Consider the following 21,849-nt stretch of genomic DNA (forward strand, 5'->3'; position numbering starts at 1 on the left):
CGACAATTTAGGCAAGCATGTAGCCATCATTGCATTTGGAAAATGTTCCCTTGTGTGTTCTTTTTGTTTGCTTGTTTTGTTTTGTTTTAGATTGATTTCCTTATTTGAGAGAAAGCGAGAAAGAGAGAGAGAGAGCTCGCATGCACGCGAGAAGAGGAAGGAGGCGACGGAGGGAAAGACTCTTAGGCAGGCTTCACACCCAGTGCAGAGCTGGAAGGGGTCCGAGCTCACCACCCTGAGATCATGTCCTGAGCCAAAATCAAGAGTGTGAGGCTTAACTGACTGAGCCACTCAAGCGCTCCAATGCTCCCTTGTTTTATTGTGTAATCTTCACATCTGTGTATTTTAACTAAGATCTGAAAGCAAAAGATATGGAAGAATTTCAGTGAGGTAAAGAGCAGGTAAAACAGGGAAGGAAACCCTACGATTTAGAAAGCAGATGTAAAGGAATTAAGTTAATAAGATATATAAAGATTTAAAATGTGAAAACTGATCCGCAAGAGAATCAGACAACTTAATGAAAATAATCTTTTGCGATTATGGCAATTCACATATAAATAAACACAGGGTTTTCCCAACCTCATAATGTCTCCTATTGTTCAGCTCATAAAGTATTTTTGTGTGCTGTATTTTGAAAAAACCTAAAAAGTGACTATGCAGTCCAGAGCCAGTTATGTAATGAGATTTCTGCCTTGTGAATACAAGGTAGTAAAATAGAAGAGGAATCCGTACAATCCTGTTTCATTTTCCAATCAAATATTATAAAAAAGGTAAATATCAATTCATTGGCAAGGCTAAAACAATCAGAATTCCTTTAGCTTATGTAAGGTAGTGTCATTCAAAAAAACTATAATGCAAGCAACATTTATAATTTAAATTTTTCTAGTAGCCACAGTGAAAATATAAAGAGATACATGAAATTAATTTAAATAATGTTTCATTAGATCAAATATGTTCAAAATGTCATCATCTTTTTTTAGAATACTTGATTTTGGTGTGAAGCAAAAGTGTGTCAGTTTCAAACCTATGTCTGTCAAGTAATTTCATCGACTCCAACTCAACTCAACATATTAACATTAATTCAAAGAATGTGAGGAAGTTGCAAATCAATTCTAAATGTATTAATACTTGTTATTCAAAAATTTGTTGTATTTACAGTCAATTTATAAAACATAAAATCTATTTATTTATTTATTTATTTATGTGAGGGGCACAAGCAGGCAGATTGGCAGGCAGAGGCAGAGAGAGAAGCAGGCTCCCCACTGAGCAGGGAGCCCGATGTGGGACTCGATCCCAGGACCCTTGGATCATGACGTGAGCTGAAGACAGTGACTTAACAAACTGAGCCACCCAGGTGCCCCTAAAATATAAAATCTTTATTATTGATTTGTATTATGAAAAATTTAAATTTTAGGGTGAATTCTTGCACCTATCTAGTTAGGTTACAAATATGCTTTGCCTTCCCTGGCAGCTTTGCAAGCATCTTATCCATGTATTGTGTGATACCAATAAGATAATATAAGTCATGCTGCCCTTTTCTTTGTATCTATAGCTACTGAATATTTGGGAACCCTTCCTTTGTCCTAGGAAAATTTTGAAATGAAAATAACAGTGTAATAATTCATTATAAAATGTTCCATGGTTTAATCAATAAACATTAGCAAAGAACAAGATCATTAACATCATAGTCTTCTATTTTATTAACTGGTGTAGGGCCACAGCCTTCATATATTCTGAGCAATTTTTCACCACTGTAACCATGACACGCAGAATCCTCCTCAGAAAACTGAATGCCAATGTTAGTGTGTGTCAGATGGTGACATGAAGCAGTGAAAGAAATCTCCATCTCTTGCTATAAAATTCCAGTACATTGGGAGATGGAGAGGAGAAGGGAGTTGGGGGAAATCCGAGGGAGAGACAAACCATGAGAGACTGTGGACTCTGAGAAGCAAACTGAGGGTTTTGGAAGGGAGCGGAGTGGGGGGTTGGGTGAGCCTGGTGGTGGGTATTAAGGAGGGTATGTAGTGCATGGAGCACTGGGTGTGGTGCATAAACAATGAATGCTGGAACACTGAAAAGAAATAAAGTAAAATGAAATTTTAAAAAATTCCAATACATCTGGATTTTTTTTTAACTCAATGTAGCTGAGACACTGCCTATCAAAATAGAACTATTTTTTAAATATATAGCTAGGTAAAATTGTCTATTGTTATGTTGAAGATTCAAAACATGGTACTCCATAAATCTGACTCTTTTAGGCTGCAAATTTACATGTTGTCATACATTTCTAAGACCTCTAAGACAAAACACAACTAAAATATTAATTAAGCGGTCTCTCTTATATTGCATGATTCATCGAGTATTTGTAAGTTTTAGGGGCACCTGCGTGGCTCAGTTGGGTAAGCGTCTGCCTTTGGCTCAGGCCAAGGTCCTAGAGTCCCAGGACTGAGCCCCACATCAGGCTTCTGCTCCACAGGGAGTCTGCTTCTCCCTCTGTCTCTCCCTCTTTAGTGCTCTCTCACTCTCTCTGTCTCTCAAATAAATAAGTAAAATCTTTTTTTTTTTTTAAGTACTTGTAAGTTTTAAATTCTTTAGGTCAATTGATTTTTTATATGGCTAGAAAGGATTTTATATTCCACAAGCAAATGTTTGCTGGCTCGGTTGAAGATCTTTCACTTTTTTTTTTTAAGTTTTATTCATTTATTTATTTGAGGGAGACAGAGAGAGCGCGACTGGGTGGAGAGGGAGAGGGAGAAGCGACGCCCCACTGAGCGCAGAGCTGGATAGAGGCTCCATTACAGGACCCTGAGGTCGTGACCTGAGCTGAAGTCAGGTTTAACTGACTTCTCAGTTTAACTCAGTTTAACCAACTGAGCCATCCCAAGATATGTCACTTAAAAAAAAATCAATTTTAATATTTTCCTTATCACTTTGTAATAAAATCTTTCCCTTTCTTGTGTTCTCAAAGAATGATGTTGATGTATACGTACCTCTGTTAATTTGTCGTGCACCTCTCTGGGAAGCCAGGAGTTTATGCCATTTTGAATAATGCAACTTCATCACCATACGCTATTCGTTCTTTACCTCTTTATTTCTGTGTCCATTTTATTGTTCTCTTTTATTTGTTAATGACCTGCTCAAATCTTACTTTTTCCCAAGTAAATTTAATGTACTTCAAAGTACATAGGCTCTGATGTCAGACAATAGAAAGCTTAGCTCCACATCTACCTGTGTGACCTTAGCAAAACTGCATAACATTCTTCGATTGTACTTTCTTATCTCTCAAATAGAGATCATAAGAAAAAACAGCACATTAGCTTATTTGTGATGATTAAACTAAAGTGCATGAAGTGCATAATGTGGTCGCCTGAATGTACCTGCTGGCAAATGCTTGTATTCCCATCATCTCATGCCATTGTCCACACGCCTCTTTCTTCCCGTTCTATGGCAAGATTGTCTGGCCACTTCTCTAGAACACTACTGCAAATTGGTTGAGATCATGACACAGTATTCGAGGATGAGATGATTGTGTTCATAGCCGTTTCCAGCTCCACCTGCCGCATGATAAGGACAAGTTTCACAATCCTACCAAAACTCAACTCTCTTATCCAAAGCATAATGTGTTGGAGGGGGTAATCAAGAGGACGTGACCACCAGCTGACCTGTGAGCCGTGAGCTGGACTCTTTCTTTGGTCTCTCCCCACCTCTCCCCGCTGTCCGGGGGTTAGTTTCAGACTTAACCTGGGGAACTCCAGAGGTTGCAAAACAACATAATGATAATTATACCCACCTGTTAGAAAATTAAATGAGAAAATATATAGAAGTCTTTTTTGGGGTAGAATATCTTACATATAGATAATTCAAAATAAAGTCAATATTAATTTTCTAATTTTCAATGCTAACATTTTCTGCTAAGTTTACATAAATATGTAAGTTAAAATAGTGGTTTAGCTTTATTCTGTGAATGACAAAGATCTCAAACTAACTAGTAGATGCAATTTGTATCTTGAATAAAAGAACATTTCATTTTGTTTTGTGAGATTAAGAGTCACTTATGGTTTGTCGCCCTCCCATTCCCATCTTGTTTCATTTATTCTTCTCCTACCCACTTAAGCCCCCATGTTGCATCACCACTTCCTCATATCAGGGAGATCATATGATAGTTGTCTTTCTCCGCTTGACTTATTTCGCTAAGCATGATACGCTCTAGTTCCATCCATGTTGTCACAAATGGCAAGATTTCATTTCTTTTGATGGCTGCATAGTATTCCATTGTGTATATATACCACATCTTCTTGATCCATTCATCTGTTGATGGACATCTAGGTTCTTTCCATAGTTTAGCTATTGCGAACATTGCTGCTATAAACATTCGAGTACACGTGCCCCTTTGGATCACTACATTTGTATCTTTAGGGTAAATACCCAATAGTGCAATTGCTGGGTCATAGGGCAGTTCTATTTTCAACATTTTGAGGAACCGCCATGCTGTTTTCCAGAGTGGCTGCACCAACTTGCATTCCCACCAACAGTGTAGGAGGGTTCCCCTTTCTCTGCATCCTCACCAGCATCTATCATTTCCTGAGGGTTGCTGGGGGGAGGGGGTTTGGGAGAAGGGGGATGGGATTATGGACATTGGGGAGGGTATGTGCTTTGGTGAGTGCTGTGAAGTGTCTAAACCTGGTGATTCACAGACCTGTACCTCTGGGGATAAAAATATATGTTTATAAAAAATAAAAATAAAAAAATGTTTCATCTTGAAAAAAAATAAAATAAAATAATAAATAAATAAATAAATAAAATAAAAATGACACGACTGCCCTGATAATAATTATCAGTGGTATTTTAAATATAATTTAAAAATTTTACTGTACCTGCTTTAAAAATATATATATATATATATATATATAAAAAACATTGATAAAGTAAAGCTATTAGGAGCTGCAGCAGATCTTTTTTAATAAAGTAAAACATATTTGTAATAAAGGAAAAATATGGTATTAAAAAAAAAGAACATTTCATGAATGACTTATTTAAGATAGTGGACTAGAATATGTTATTCACATAAATCATGTTTCTAAAATATTAGTGTAGGGGGCGTCTGGATGGCTCACTGGGTTAAGCCGCTGCCTTCGGCTCAGGTCATGATCCCAGGTACTGGGATCAAGCCCCACATCGGGCTCCCTGCTCAGCGGGGAGCCTGCTTCCTCCTCTCTCTCTGACTGCCTCTCTGCCTACTTGTGATCTCTCTATCCAATAAATAAATAAAAATCTTAAAAAATAAATATTAGTGTAGGAGCACTAGATGGCCCAGTTGGTTAAGCATGGCTCTCTTGGTTTCAGCTCAGGTCGTGATCTCATGAGTCCTGGAATGGAGCGCCATGCCAGACCCCCTGCTCAGTGGGAGTCTGCTTTAAGAGTATATGTTCTTCTGTCCCTCCCCAACTCGTGCATGTAAGGAAGTGCTCTCCTCTTTCTTAAATAAATAAATCATAAAAAAATTAGCATCAAAATAAACTTTACAATATACTACGAAAGTCAGTTTGTAGTTTTGCCGGGACATAAAATTAAGTAATAAATGTTTCTGCTCTTCTAAGTTCTCAACTTTGGGATATCAAACACATGTTCATAAAGGTTAGAAACAATATGGATTGAAATTAAATCTATAGTATAGAGGATTACCTTCAGAAGTTGTTCCCAAATTCAGGAAAAAAGGAGAATGATATATAGAACGAAACCCATATTAAACCTCTAGGTCACAATATCTTTTACCAAATGTCTTCTGGAAGTGTTAAAACAATTTCAATCCCTTCTAGATGTGTAGGAATAATATATTTATTAAACCCCTAACAACACTGATATTTTTAAATCTTTTCAAAACTAATAAAATGCAATATCTCCACTATGAAGTGTTTTCTTTCTATGAAGAATGTGAAATCATTTATGTTCCTTTACTATTTATATATTTGGGTGTTTTTCTATTACCTCGATTATTTGTATTATCCTATTTACTGTGTTTTATGTCTAATTTTCTATTTTTTATTTTGTCTTATCTTTATTGTGTTAAATTAAGAGATGATATTTTGTCTAGTAACAAAAAGTTCTTTGAAAATTTACCTATGTTTTTCTATCAAAATGCCATATTATTTATTTAAAGCTACATAGCATAAAAGAAATAAACACATATGATTTACTATTCAATCTTCTTAAATAACCATGTAATTTTGTAAAAAATCACAATGATAATTATATTTGCGTATTTGTCTGTAAACACTTCAAGGAAAAGGGCAAACTGCTCATAGAGAGCATCTGTAGACAAAAGCAATCTCCAACTTGCTTAAGGAAAAAACAAAGAGCTAAGAAGATGAGGAAAGGTGGACTTTATTAGCTGAAATAACTGAAAATTTCAATGATTTCATCAGTGCATAGTTTTCTGTCTTCTTTTGATTCTCAAGCCCTATGTGTTGGCTCCACACAAGAAAGGAATAACATTGATTAGCTTAGTCTATGTTAAATGCTTACTCCCCCAACATATAAAATTAGAAGTGGGAAGCTTTAAGCTTCTATAGGAAAATCATTGAGTTGTTCCCCACTCCCCCTCAAAAAAAGAGGAATGGCCACTGGACAGAAAATCAACCAAACAATGTGTATCCTACAGTGACATATATTTAAAAGAATTATTTTCCTTTATGTATTATTCTAAATATTTAAAATGTGCACAAACTTAAAATCAGAAAAGGGTGTAAATGAAAAACCAGTATTAGTAATTATATTGCAAGTTCTTTTACACATGTTGTGAAAAGGAGAAAGACCCTGTGAAAAAATTAGTTATGTGTGTACTAGGCAAGGATCACTGTGCGCCCGATTCTCTTCCTCTGATAGTCATCTGTTTCACTGGATTCGATATAATAATATATAGTTTTTCATTCACATTGTTGAATCAAGTGCATGATTTTTTACTATACTTTAGAGATATTATAAATTAGACTAAGTAGGAAATTGGTCATCAAAGTATCTTAGCTTTTTTATGAATGTAGAAAATCTCCATGGGGTGTGCATAGTCTCCTATTTTGTTTGGATATGCCTAAAGTGTTTCTGCCATGATAATATCTTGTGTCGTTTATTTATAAATGGCATCAACTTTCTCCAGATTTATAGTCAAAGTATACCTAAGGAAAAATAATATTGACACTGATTTCAGAGAAAGTTACATAAATTCAAAAAATTCAATGGAATAATTATTCACCATTTTGTGCCTATTACTCTGTTCAAAATCTCTGGGAGAATTAAAGTATTTCTCAAAAGTTGATAATCTTGAAGAAAATGAAAAATAGAATAATAAAATTAAAAATAAAATTAGATTAATCTTGGGACTATAAGCATATGCATATATATCCCAAAAATATTTTTTCAAAGGATCTTTTATTAGAATTTGCCAACATCTAAGCATTTTAAGTTTATTCTTTCTATTTATAAAATTTTAATATCTCAATGACTGGAGTACCTGGGTGGCTCAGTGGGTTAAAGCCTCTGCCTTCAGCCCAGGTCATGATCTCAGGGTCCTGAGATTAAGCCCTGCATCAGGCTCTCTGCTCAGTGGAGAGCCTGCTTCCCCCTCTCTCTCTACCTGCCTCTCGGCCTACTTGTGATCTGTCAAATAAATAAAATTTTTAAAAATATTTTTTAAAAATCTCTATAACATATTATTCCAGAGACATTTTTAACTGTTCACATACATTCCAAAAACTTTTTCTAGAAATTCCATTGTTTCCATTAAAATGAACTTAAAATCAAGTAATAATATAATGATTAATAAATTACATATTATAAATAAACATATATATAAAAATGCATCTACCATCTCAGAAATATGTTTTTCATTTCTTACTATATGATCTGATTTTATCCTTTATTTATCAGTTTCACTTTTCAAAGTTCTTGGTTAGAAACTATTAAATATAGGCATGTGATATTAAAATTATTCCTAAAGGATATAAGTAGTAGACTAGCGTTTCCTTGGCTTTGGAACAATGTAGGTATTTAACAGTCATTAAAAAAAAAAAAAAAAAAAAAGACCAAAAAAACAAAACATGCTCTCTTCAGCATCTAGAGCAGAGGTCTGATTTGGATCATAAATGTTACTGGAACACAGGTACGCCCATTTGTTTATGCGTTGTCTCTATAGAGTTGAATAGTTGTCACAGAGACCACGTGGTCAACAAAACCCATACTCTTTTGTCTCTGGAGTTAAAAGCTTGCTAATACCTGGTCTAGAGTGTTCCCCTATTTTCATACTACCAGTGGAATGGATATCATTGATATTCTATTTTAAGATAATTAAATTGTAAATTATATCTATCCTAGATACCCTTAAGTAAACAGAAATAAAATCGGATAAGCAGCAAGGAAAACATGGGTGACTGGAATCTAGTAGCTTTGGTGAATATAAGTTTGCTTTATACAAGCAGTATTTAACCAGTGATCAAAAGATGTATTCCCTGTGTTTGTTCTTGACTCCCTTCTATGCAAGGCATATGAGGTTTGTTGGATATGTTATCTCTGAAACATTTATTTATCTACAAAACAGAAATAACAATATCACCATTCCTTTTTTTAATGGATATTCTCAGAATCATATCAGATATATTGTAATGTCTAAAGCACTATACAAATATGTAGCACCTGCTGTCTCTTTCTAAGTGAAAGCAATATAAACATATTATATCTTTTGTGTAGAAACTTACCCACTATAAGACAGATTAGATCTATTTAAGAAGGATCAGTGACCTATTTTAAATTCAAAGTATCATGTAAGGCCATTCAGGACCATTAGGCTTATTAACTCTTACTGAGCCAGAGATCTGATATAATTGTCGAAACAATATGGCCATCCCCTCTTTGTGCCTCCTCTGTTTGACTATACCCAGCATAGAGTCGGCCTCACTCAGTGTGGGCACACATTAGCCAAGTGAGTTACCAATAGCCAGAAGGAGGTGGCTCCTAAAATAATAGAAATTATCCGATCTGATTACACCTCTACCAAAATGTTTTACCTATACTGAATATAAAATTTTATTTAAATCTTGGCTTTGCAAACCTCGATGCTCTCCTTCCCAGTATGAAAGTTTTGTTCATGCCCAGGTTCTGCTTTTATCCTCTTTCAGATGAAGGGAGGTAAAGTTGGGCTTGCTGCTTTTAACCACCTATTCTCTATCTTCATGTCTGATTAGATACCCCCTTCCTGGACTGGCTCTCTAAACACATAACATTCACAAGCCTTATTGTCTTCCATGGTCATGATCTTAGATACAGACATAGACACTGAAATATGGATTGAGCTATAGATAGGGACATAGTTTATAGGTCTCTCCATCAGCTGGTTCTAGCTATGGGTTCTGCCGGTTTTGTTCTTCCTTTTCTTGCTGCTTCTGACATCACATGCAACCTTCCACAGGACACTGAATCAAAATCCTCATGATCCGATTACTGCAATGTACCTTGAAATGAATTAAACTAAATTGATTCAATTTAGCCTATCCCAAATGAGAATTTAAAATGTACTTTTCTGTAAGTCCATTGTAGGGGTGCATGGAGAGAGAGAGGGAGCAAGAGTACAAGTAGGGGGAGGAACAGAGGGAGAGGGAGACAGAGAATCTTAAACAGGCTCCACGCTCAGTGCTGAGCCGCATGTAGGGCTTGATCTCACAGCCCTGATGTCCTGCCCTGAGCTGAAATCAAGTCAGGCATTTCACCAACTGAGCCATGCAGGCACCCCTCTATAAGTCCATTTTTAAGGGGTTGAATTTGATCTTATTTTCTCATCCATGAATAGGTCTATTTTTGTAATAATTGGTAACCTAAGATTCATCCAAGATAAGAAAGTAGATAGATCTTTGGATGATTTCATGTTCCTATTCTCCAGCAGTAAACCTTGTCCACAGGGCCCCCTACTATATTGAGGTGGCCACAAGTGAAGGCAGCAGGTAACCTCGGAAATCAAAATGTAAGTACAAAAAAAGCTAATGCTCTGGAAAGCAGCGTGATGCCATACTGAGACCTTCTCCATAAAGTTGGCTGCTCAAGAAAGTGTTAGATCCAAACTGAAGAGCCACTTCCTGAAAGTTTTCCTTTGTATCTGTTCCAACTAAAGAAATCATGTTGATGTTTCTAAATAGGAAGCAAACATCACTAATGTAATTAGGTAATTAGGATCCCGATTGTGATTCTAATGTAAAAGACAATTGTCTATAGACCAGGTAAAGTAAGACTCTATTTAGGTAGTGGAAACCATCATTAAAATTCAAGTGCCCTGGAGGAGACCGAAAGCACTGAACAGTGGTGTGCAGGCTTGTCTCCTTTGAAGAGACACATGCGCATTGGTGGTGAAACATCTCTTACAGTGATGCCCTTTCAAACCAATAAAATGGAGAATATTTTTTACCTTAGAGAGAAGCTCCAATACAATCTCTCTGCTGAAGCATAGGAGTATGGCTTAATTAATTAACTCAGAAATAACTGGCCCTAATCTATAAACTAAGTTTTATTATACTTTTTAAAATTTTTTATAAGATTTTATTTATTTATCTGACAGAGATCACAACTAGGCAGAGAGGCAGGCAGAGAAAGAGGGAAAAGCAGGCTCCCCGCTGAGCAGAGAGCCCGATGCGGGACTCGATCCCAGGACCCCGAGATCATGACCTGAGCCACAGGCAGAGGCTTAACCCACTGAGCCACCCAGGTGCCCCATTGTATATTTTATTTCTACTGAAGTGATTATAGTAATGTTTTTGATGAATCAATTTCTATTTTCTGTTAATGAAGTATAATAGAAGTAGCATATACATTAAAAATATAAGTTGGAAATAAAATATGGGCGTGAAATTGTGAAAATTCACATAACTTTCTGATTCATGTAATTGGTGACAAATGATAATGTATGTAACTGATTATTTTAGAGACCTGTAAAAGGACTTCACAAAGCTGCATATTACCTCGTAAAGAATAATTTGCAATCTCATTTATCTATCCCATAAATAATTAAAATTCTTCTTCTTCAAATTGGATTACTTCGATACAGATACTTACTATTTTCATTACTGCACACATTACCTAAATATTATGCTCAATCAAAATATGTTAGTTGTCTTAAATGGCTTTTATAAACAATACTATGAGCTAGCATGTAATTTTTAAGAGGAATGCAATCTTTCTGTTCTCTGGGTAGCTTTCTCCTATGGAATCATAGCTAATAGGTTTTTTTTTCGGGACAAATATTGGGGGGAAAAAAGAGTTTTCAGAAGTTAGTGAGCTCTGTATACTTTTCAACCCCTGAATGTCTAAACTATGCATTTATTTTGTCCTGCGTAATTCTTGGTCAAATTCCTTGTGTAGGGACATAAAAAGACGTAAGGGAAGCGGAAAGGAGGCATGGCCAGATAGCCACGCATTCACGAGATCTGAAAAAGTAAACTGTGTCATTTCAGTGATTCTGCATCTGTGTTAAATGCTCTTAGTAAACTTCAAAATAAGCATGTGCAATATAAAGCTTAACAGTAAAATTCATGCTGATAATTCAAATGTTTAATTTTTCTTTACTTAGAATGACATTGAATTTAAAAGATTAAATTAAATTAAAGCAAATTTTAAAAAACAGACAAGTTGAGAGATTGTTAAAAAAAAAAAAAAGTGAAAGCTTTATATTTTAGTACCTTTAATGGCTCTTTAAAAAAAGGGGGGGTGCACATTTTCACTTTGCACTGGGTGCCACGGAATATGTAGCTGGTCACGCTGTTGCGATGAACACCTGTGGAATAAAGGGGCGAACGTGGGATGGGCAGAGGGAGGCCAGTACAGCTCAGCCGAAGCAGCCAGCTGCGCAGGAGGCCCTGCATGGGTCACCGTCTTCCAGGGTGTCTCCGGCTCCGGGGAAAGGACCGGCCTTTGCATGCTGCTTGCGGGTCATCAGAGGCCGGCTGTCTGGAGTAGGCAGCTCTCCTAGTGCAGGGCAATTCGTCGGGAGGAACCGTGATGCAAGCCCTGCGCTGGGGAACGCGTGCCTCAGTCCCGCACAGGAAGCTCTGGGCAACATCAGCACCGCATCGGTTCTGTCCATACGGGAGTGTGCACCGTATGTCGGACGTTCTAATGCTGAATGATGCTGTCGAACTAGTTTCAAATGGTCTTGTCTTAATTTCGTGTTATTAGGATGACAGCCCCCTGATGGTAAATTCCTTGCAGTACAATCTCCACGTTGCAGGGGAATAGCCATCAGAGAGAAACCCAGAGTGTCAGACAAGTGGGAGCTTGATACCTCAGAGTAAGCCTCCTAACTCAAAGCTTCTAGATAAAGGACTCTGAAAATCTTTCAGACACGCAATCCTTGGAGTAGACTCAGGAGAAAAAGAGGCTGAAAATGAGCACTCGATTGGGAAAACGATCATTCTGTGTTTGTCTGTTCTGTTTTGCCATGGGGGCTTTGATCCCAAGTTAAGGTAGAGACACGTCATCAAAACGTGAACGTCATCCCTCACGCTGTCATTAGGGCTGTAGCTTCGCTGATGCTGGGCCATCGGTCTAATGCCGTGCAGATGACTCACAGCTATGTCTGCATTTCAAAATTAAAAAGAAAAGGAACACAAAGGAGCGTTCTGCTGGACACTCACTCTCACGGGACTTTCCATTAGGATATAAGTGTCGGCCAGAGTCAATCTGCCCAGTTTTAAATGCGGGTTTTAAATAAAATACTTCATTTTTTTCTAAAGAAGCAAAGAACACTTTTAAGGAACATATGCAGCTTACAAACAGCTATTCAAATACTTAACACTTCTTAGTTCGACAAGCTAAGGCTGATTTACTTTCCATTGTTTTCCATCAGAACAGGACTGCGATAGGGGCGCCTGGGTTCTCAGTGGGTTGGGGCCTCTGCCTTCGGCTCGGGTCATGATCTCAGGGTCCTGGGATCGAGCCCCGCATCGGGCTCTCTGCTCAGCAGGGAGCCTGCTTCCTCCTCTCTCTCTGCCTGCTTCTCTGCCTACTTGTGATCTCTGTCTGTCAAATAAATAAATAAAATCTTTAAAAAAAAAAAAAAAAAAGAACAGGACTGTGATAGTATGATTTTTGCAAATAATGCAGGAATGTTGGTTAATGGCTGAGAAGCTCAGCGGTACTGAATGGCAGAAGTGGGAAGGAGGAACCCACAGATTCTGATGAGCTCTTGGTAGCGTGACACCTCTTCCCAGGGCCTTTGGCCAAACCCTGCATAAAGTCCTATACACGTGCGCCTGCCTGGCTCTCTTCCTGTCCTTCTTCAGGGCTGGCTTCACACGTGTGCAACCCTCGTCATAACACAGGGCCCTACAACGACAAGAGCCGCAGACACAGTGTAATACTTTGCTATCACCATCTTGAAACCCTATAATTTTTCGACAGGAGGCTTGGCACTTTCATTTTGCATAGGCCCACAAGTTGTGTGGTTTCTCCTACCCATTTTCCAAAATCTCTGATAAGGTCAGAGTTTTGAGAGGCCAATCTCAGACAAGTTTTGACATCTGGAGGCAAAATAGCAGCCTCCTAAAAATAACAAAACACGCTCTCTGTATAAAAGTGGAGCTGCTCTGGCAGGGAAAGGGTAGAAACATACCCGTTTGGTCTTTGTTGCTATGATCCCCTCAATTAAGAATCTGGGAAACACAGGTTGCAAACCATTGCCTTAGGATCTATCTTAATGACAACAGAAAAATAAACATCCAACTGGCAGTCTACTAATCTAGCAACAAACATTTGCCCATGCTTCTTTAAATAAAACATTTGTTTTGGGAGGTTTTTTTGGTTTGTTTGTTTTTCATTCTGTAAAATGTGGGTTTTTTGGTCTCCTCCCCCAAGAGATGGCAAACAAGATACTAGAAGTGTCTAGATGACTTACGAGAAGCATCAGATGGTGGGTGTATCCTTTCTGCCATCCACCGTGTTATTCTTCTTTTCTCTAATGGAACCCTCAGGCTGTTGAAGCCCCGAGAGGTGTCGTCCCGTGTTGTACAACCACAACATTACACAGCTAAAAAGTGGTAAAGATGGGACTTTAACCCAAGATGATCTGACTCCAAAATCCTTGAATTAAACATCAAGAAAATATTGGAGCGTATCATCCATTTGAACATGCTTAAAACCTCTCTTTCTTTTGTGAACATCTGTAGTAAAACTAATGATGATAGGAAGACATCAATGCACTGAGTGAGTAGAAATGGGAGTCATTTAAAATGTGTGGGACTACGAAAGAAGCCATTAGAGAAGAAAAGTGAGTGTCACAGACGTAATTCTAAAATCTAACGCATATACTTGGGCTTTTGAAAGCAATTCTTAGTCACTTGTGAGAGGAGAGAAAAACGTTAAGTAAATATCTTTAGAATTTTGGTCTGCGTCCAATGTTTGTTGGTTTGCATGAGCTGAGCAGAACAGAAAAAGAGATTAGAAAGAAATAAAAGGATATTGAAATGTCAGTGATGAAAATACATGAGGCAATTGCACAACTGGACTCTTTCTATAATGCGGAATAGGAAATTTGCATGTGAAAACTGACTTTTCAGAGATATATAAATATTTTCTTCTGAAACTCCGTCACCAAAAATAACTCTTCCTACTGAAATCATTATGCTTCTGGGAATTGGGCAAGTCACATCACTTAGAATTCATTTCCCTGGGTTCTTTCACAAGAAAGTAATCAATTCAGTTCGAGAAAACAAACCATCTTATGGTTGGCACCATCTGCGTGATCAAATGAGGCACTGAAGATTACCAGTCCTGTGTCCTTTTTAAAATATATATGGATATTTATATTATACATATATATAAAAGAATCACTCAGTGGGTTTAAATGGACAAATTATATAAACAGACATTTTATAGAAGAAGAGAAAAGAAATAATGAATTACCACTTGTTTTACTAATGCAAATGAAAAAAACAATATTACACAAATTTTTGCCAAACAAATTGGCTAAGTTTTTGTTTGCTTTTTTTTGTTTTTGAAAATACCAAAGATGAGAGGGTGCAGTGAAAAATATATTTTCATATGGAATTTATAGAAGTAAAATTTAGTTCAATCTCTGACAAAAACAGTTTGCAATCAGTATTAAATGCCATAAAAACCCTTAATTCCTTTGAATCAATATTTCTATATCTGAGAATCTATCTTTAGAAAATAATAAGAAATAAACATTAAGGAAAAATTTTAATGTCAAGATACTTGTGATGTTACCCTTTCTAGGGAAAATCTAGAGGAAAATCAAATTCTATTATTAGAGAATGTCTTTAGGAAATTATGATACATAAAAATCAGTTACGTAGTCACCAAAAATTATTTTCACAAAGAGCTTTTAATTAACATGCAGAATTATGGTTAAAATGTAAATGGTAAGAAAGTTCATCAGTCATAGATATATTCTGATCTCAAATACATATTTATATATTCTCATATATATGTATGAGAAAATATAAACAGTTCTATGTGTATAATTAATGTACAGAAGAATACATATATAAATCTTAGCATATTCATAAATAGAATATGTCGGAGTGAAAATGAATGACATATTGCCACAAATATCGCATCAATAAAATTGACAGAAAAAAGCCCGTTTAGAAAGATAAAGTATAGTTTCATTTATATAAAGTTCAAAATGATGCAGAACCAAACAATCTTTGCTAAGATATATGTCCCCATGTGTGACTGGGGTGAGGCAGTGGGACTGTAAAGATATAATGCAGTGAGCTCCAGAGTATTGAGTACAGCATTATTTCCACAGCGACAGAGGGAGCTAGAATCTGGAAAGGCCTAGGGAATTTCAAAGATCTTGGTGTAATTTTCTCTCCCTAACATATAGTGGTGAATATTCACATATGTGGATTTTTTTCATATACACATCTTTATCACACACACATTGACACATGCATAAAGTATCTTCAGAATTGGACATAAAAGTTTTCTAAGAGTTAAAGGAAGTATGGCAAACGGCTTATCATCAATGCTCTCAAGTATTTTGATTAAGAATAATGTATTTTCTTCTCTAAAATTCATCCATGATTCAACTTTGTCATTGTATTTATGGTCAGGAAAACACCTGCAAATTAAATCCAGAAGTAATTAACCAAAAAATTTGGTCTTCAGAAACGGCCTGGTACTGGAATGTTTTTTCAAGGAGAAAATGTAATCTAAGTACTCCTAATAGTCTCCAAGTGTGTGAGTGAAACAAAATACACTGGAGAGTTTTATTTCTTCTTTTGTAAACCACAATATTTATCACAAAAGATCACTGAAAGGGCCAGACGAAGTATATAGCATGTAAGCACATTTCTCAAGGGCACAGCGTACGAAACAAATAGTCGCTGTCGCCGTCACACTTACTTGTTGTCTACTGACGAAGGTATTAGGAAGACTAAACTTAACATTATATTAAAAAAAAAACTTAGGAAATCTTACCTAACTATTGAGAGACCATGTAACAAGAAACAAAAGATAATATAATCTCTCTATAATCTCTTTCCCTTGAAAATGCCCTCTCAGTCATATGCAGTGTAACTAACGCAGGATAAATAATTATGTATATATACATACATATGCTTTTAACAGCTTTTTACAGCAGTGTATGTCTGGATAGCAGAGGTCAGAGTGTGTACTTTTAGTGATACACAAATTTGGAAAGATAATCACCTTTTAAAATATTTATTCAGTAGCCCTTAGTCTTTCTCTTTGTAATTTCCCATTCTAGAACCCAGGTTTGGGAGGACTGCTAGCTCTCTGTTCCTAGCTCTCTGCAAGGAACATCAGGACCCTCCAAACTTGTCAGCACCCAAGATTTGATTGGAGTAGAACTATGATAAGGGTATTTGACATAATATAGAAATATTTCATTTACAGAATAGAAATTCTTGACAAAAAAGGCTGTAGTTAATATTGCATGTCTTAATATAGCAAAGAACTTTCTTTGACAATTGAATTTTCACCTATGTAATAGTCTTCATCAAATATAAAATCCAATTAACTTACTTTGAGTGCATCAGCGATGTGCTTGGAGGATGAGTAGGACAAGTCTTTATATGATAAATCAACAAAATGTAATATTTTTGTTAATGTATGAAAGTTGGTATTATAATCTAATTCTTGTGAGTTGTTATTTTGTACTTTTTTTTTAAGTCTTTGAAATTTTGAGCCATGACTAACTGCACATTAGAGAAAAACAGGTGTACATCACAGGACATTGTGGCAGGATCCCAGTCTTGATTATCACATCATTATTATTGCTGTCATTTTCCTGTAATAGACACGTTGTGATAATTTGTTTTAATATGCAAAAAGTTGGCTAGCTTTAATCCTGGGAATTTTAAGCGTTTTATTTGAATTCTTGTTTAGGGGAATTAAATTTTCTCAAACATAGAATTTAAAGCCTCACATCACACTTCATAATAGGGTTGATATTTGGCAATAGTTCAGATCAGAAAATATTAACCTTCTTTCTTACACACAACTTGTAATTTAAAAAAAAAAAAAAAGCGAGGGCACTTCTGAAAATAGGGCCTACTCACTCCTCCAGGCTCCAGCTTTACACAAAAAGGTAATATTGTATTTTCTCAAATATTCCATTGTGGATGCCCAACCCCTGCCTTCCTTCTAGAAAACTGCTCTGTCCGTGCACCGTTGAGGAGCACATTTATGTACGACGAGATTCTGCTTCCTCAGCTGTGATGAGATACACATTTGGCCCCAAATTAGACATTCCATGGTCTCGTAGTGAATTCTCAGGTTCCTTCTCTCAAGATTCAGAATTAAAAGACACAGTCGATAGTTAGTGTTAGGAGCTCATGATATAAAATAAAATGGGACTGAAGTTGCCACACTTGGACACATGGAATACAAGCTACTCCAAGAAGCAGATACACAGAGGATAAAAGAGACAAGGTCAGAAGAGATCCAGATGTTTGAAAGATAGTGTAACCCCCAAGAGACGGAGGAAGAAGCAGCTTTGTTTCATGACCTCTCAGCTGAACTCCACGTCTTCCCCATGAAGGTTTGTGTTTACCTCTTGTATCCTTTAATAAATCTCACACGACAGTTTCAATTGCAACCATAAAACCCAGATTCATAGAAGATAGGTGACTTATTTCACAGAGAGTAATTTCTCTGTCAATTCCTAATTTTATCACTTTTCAGTTTAATTTCTTACTCTGGAAATTGCACATAGTGCATTACTTTCATTTTTTTTATTTAAATTCAATTCGCCAACATATAGTACATTGTTAGTTTCTGAGTTCAGTAATTCATCAATGGCTTATAACACCCAGTTTGCTCATCAATAACATGCCCTCCTTAATTAACCATGACCCTTTTACCCCATCCCCTCACCCACCCCCCTTCCAGAACCCTTAGTTTGTTTCCCATAGCCAAGGGTCTCTTATGGTTTGTCTCCCTCTCTGATTTCTTCCCATTCAGTTTTCCTCCCTTCCCTTATGATCCTCTGCACTGTTTCTTATTTTCCACATATGAATGAAACAGTATGATAATTGTCTTTCTCCAGTTGACCTATTTACTTGGCATAATCCCCTCCAGCTCCTCCACATCAATGTAAATGGTTAGCATTCATCCCTCAGTGTGAATGGCAACTATTCATCCTTTTTTATGGCTGAGTAATATTCCATTTTAAAACCATATATATAAAATATAGCACATCTTCTATGTCCATTCATCTATTGAAGGACATCTCGGCTCCTTCCATAATCTGGCCATTGTGGACATTGCTGCTATTGGGTGCAGCTATCCTTTTGGGGTGCAGCTATCCTTTTGTTTCACTATGCCACTATCCTTAGGGTAAATTCTTAGTTATTACTTTTATATTATTATGTACATAACCATGTACTACATACAAAAACTTTGCTTTGATATTAAGTTCAGCTGAAAGCCTGGTTAAAAAAATTGTTCCTTTGATGAACCAAATCAAGTTTTAAAGTATATTTACAAATAATATAGAGTTTGTGATTTATAGAAATCGATGTAGGAATTGCTTTAGAGCTGCGTTACAGGCGTGTTTTCTCATAGATCGATTTTATCATTTGAAGCCCTTTTGCTCTGAAGGGTTCAAATGCAGGAAAAGATGGCACACACAGCCCTTAATCAGTGCTTTAGGAGAGTGTTAAAAGTTGAACAGTGTTTTTAAGGACTGTTGTCACTATGTCTGTCCCAGTTTATTGGATTTGCTGCTTCCCACCAGGTAGGAGGCATCCAGTTTAGCTGTGTGCCCTTGTAGGTTACTTCATTTCTCTACATCTCAGTTTCCTCATCAATAAAATGAGAATAATAATAATAATAATAATACTAGCAATTCACCAATATCATAGGGTTTTTAGGATTAAATGAGATTGACCCATGAAAGGCATTAACTAGGCCTATCTACTGCATTTGGGACACTAGCTGGGACATGTAAATATTCCACATGTATTAATTATACTTTTCACTAGATTTTTAAAAAAAGATTTTATTTATTTATTTGACAGAGAGAGAAAGAGAGACAGAGCAGAAGCAGCGGGAACAGCACACAGATGGAGAAGCAGACTCCCCACTGAGCAGGGAGCCCGATATGGGGATCGGTCCCAGGACCCTGGGATCATGACCTGAGCCAAAGGCAGAGGCTTAACCCACTGAGCCACCCAAACGCCCCACTTTTCACTAGATTAAATGTTTTATGCAATGTGTCTGGAAAGAGGTTATTTTTTAACACTTTTTTGAGGTCTAATTCATATAACATACCCATTCAATATGCACAATTTAATGGTATTTAACATAGACACAGAAGTGTGCAATCATCACCACAATCAATTTTAAGACATTTTCATCACCTCAGGAAACATTGTACACTTTAGTTATTACCTCCCAATCCTCCATTACCCACAACCCTAAATAAGCAAAATCAGTATTTTGTCTCTGTTATGGTTGCCTATTCTGAACATAAGCCATGATGGCTAGACCAAAAAAAAAAAAAAAATGCATAGAGAAAATTAAATTTTCACCCTGGTATAATATTTATCTCAGTGAATCTACAAATAGTGAACCTTAAGGGATTTCTTAGAATTCTTAAATTAGAGCATATAATAGTCTGTTGTTTTGTTTTGTTTTGTTTTTCCCTTAGAATCCTCCCCTTTCACATAAAGAGGGCAGTAAGCACCGGGGACTTGAGCAGCCGGTGTGCTACGCACAGCCTGCAATTACCTTGTTGACCCATATCCTACATACAGCTGATAATGTGACCCTTAGGTCCTTAGTTTGTTTAAGGCTAAACTGACTCCTCTGTGCACAGTGCAAAAAAGAAAAAAAAAAATAGTCAAGTAGAAAGTCCCTTTTTAAGAAAAATGCTCAGGAAACCCAGTCCCTGAGATCAACTGCAAAAGTGGACTTTATGAATGGTTCACAGGAAAACGTGTAAAATGGTAAAATCAGTTCAAACGTAACATTCGTATTGTTCCTATTCCAAGCCCATGTGGATGGGCAACTCACTACGGAAGTGATTTTCATAGCTAAGATAACAAACTGCCATGTTTTCCTTGGACAAACTACCTTATGTAGTAACAGTCTTGATCGGTTCTATTTCACAAAGTTTCCAGGGCAGCAATATTACAATACAGGGCAAAGAACTGAAAATCTGGAAATAATGTTCTGGTTTTTATGACCGCTTCCTTGGTGTCTTACACCTCTCACATTTACAGGCAGGATTACGACACCTCCCCACTCTGTGATTTCAAAACCGTATTTAGATAATTTTGTATATAAGTGATATTTAGGCAACAGGATTGTCTGCAACTGTTAATTTCTTTAGATGTTTTCTAACTTGATACTGAAGAACTAAACCTGACCTGTAAAGCCAAGCTGCAGGGAGACTATTCTAACCATTCTGAAAGCAAAGAGCAGCTCAGGCGACAGAAATCGGGATTGTATAATGTGTTTTTTGCCAACCAACATATTCTAAATTTCTAAATGACATAGGGTCTTTTGTTTTGTTTTGTTTTTCTGTTGCTTTGTAATTTCTATAGTTAATCTATGTGGCAACTCGCAGACTATTAAGTCTGTCAAGTCTGTCGTTTGATTCAACAAATAGTCCTTGTCCCCCAATTCCTACCAATTCCACCAATTCTACCAATTCTATTGTCACAACTGCAATGATAACTTCTCCAATAAAGTAGAACAGAGTATTTTCCAAGACTTTGTACAATTTGTTCATTCATATAAAAAGTGAATCGTATGTTATGACAGAGAAGACATAGGAGGCTCTGTTTTGTTTTATGGGTCTTTCTTCATTTTACGGTGAATTATCTGTAAAATTCTCAGAAAGAAGTATTACACAGAAATAGTTCAACTACTATAATACATACGCATTTAATGTCTCTACCAATTACTTAGGTTTGCTCTTGATACCGTGTTATGCAAAAATGTGTAAAGTAAATATAAAAATCATGCCTCACCATAAGATGCTCACTGTGCTTAACTGAGTCACAACTCTGTCTACACTTCTACTGGTAGATGATAGCTAGATAGATGACCGGTAGGTAGATGGACGATGGGTAGATGATCGACGGGTGGGTGGATCGTTTGGTTGTGGATGATCCACTCATTCTGTTCATTTCAAATACAAGATACTACAGCTGTCGTTTGTGTGGTAAGTTGGGCACTGAGCATACTTAAAGAGCCAATGTGATTATATCCATTTTTGCTATTTATCTGTGGATCATTAAAGCACCCTGATTATGAAAGTATGATCAAAAAATAATATATTCACTTGTAATCATTGCATTTCTCTATAATTTTAAAAGTGGC

General features: G+C 36.6%; 1 long non-coding RNA gene across 3 annotated transcripts in view; it reads right to left on the reverse strand.

Annotated features, from left to right (window-relative positions):
- The window catches only part of LOC309844165, a 129,341-nt gene that overhangs the window by 35,313 nt on the left and 72,179 nt on the right, over positions 1-21,849 (reverse strand). Inside the window, exon 1 of one of the 3 annotated variants that reach the window (XR_014300527.1) lies at positions 3,378-3,455. The exons of the other annotated variants lie outside the window; for them this stretch is intronic. This is a non-coding gene — a long non-coding RNA (uncharacterized lncRNA). Of the gene's footprint in view, positions 1-3,377; positions 3,456-21,849 lie in introns of those variants that run through there. 3 annotated transcript variants of the gene reach the window in all.

This window comes from Mustela nivalis, assembly GCF_964662115.1.
Source record: "Mustela nivalis genome assembly, chromosome: 11".
Lineage (NCBI taxonomy): Eukaryota > Metazoa > Chordata > Mammalia > Carnivora > Mustelidae > Mustela > Mustela nivalis.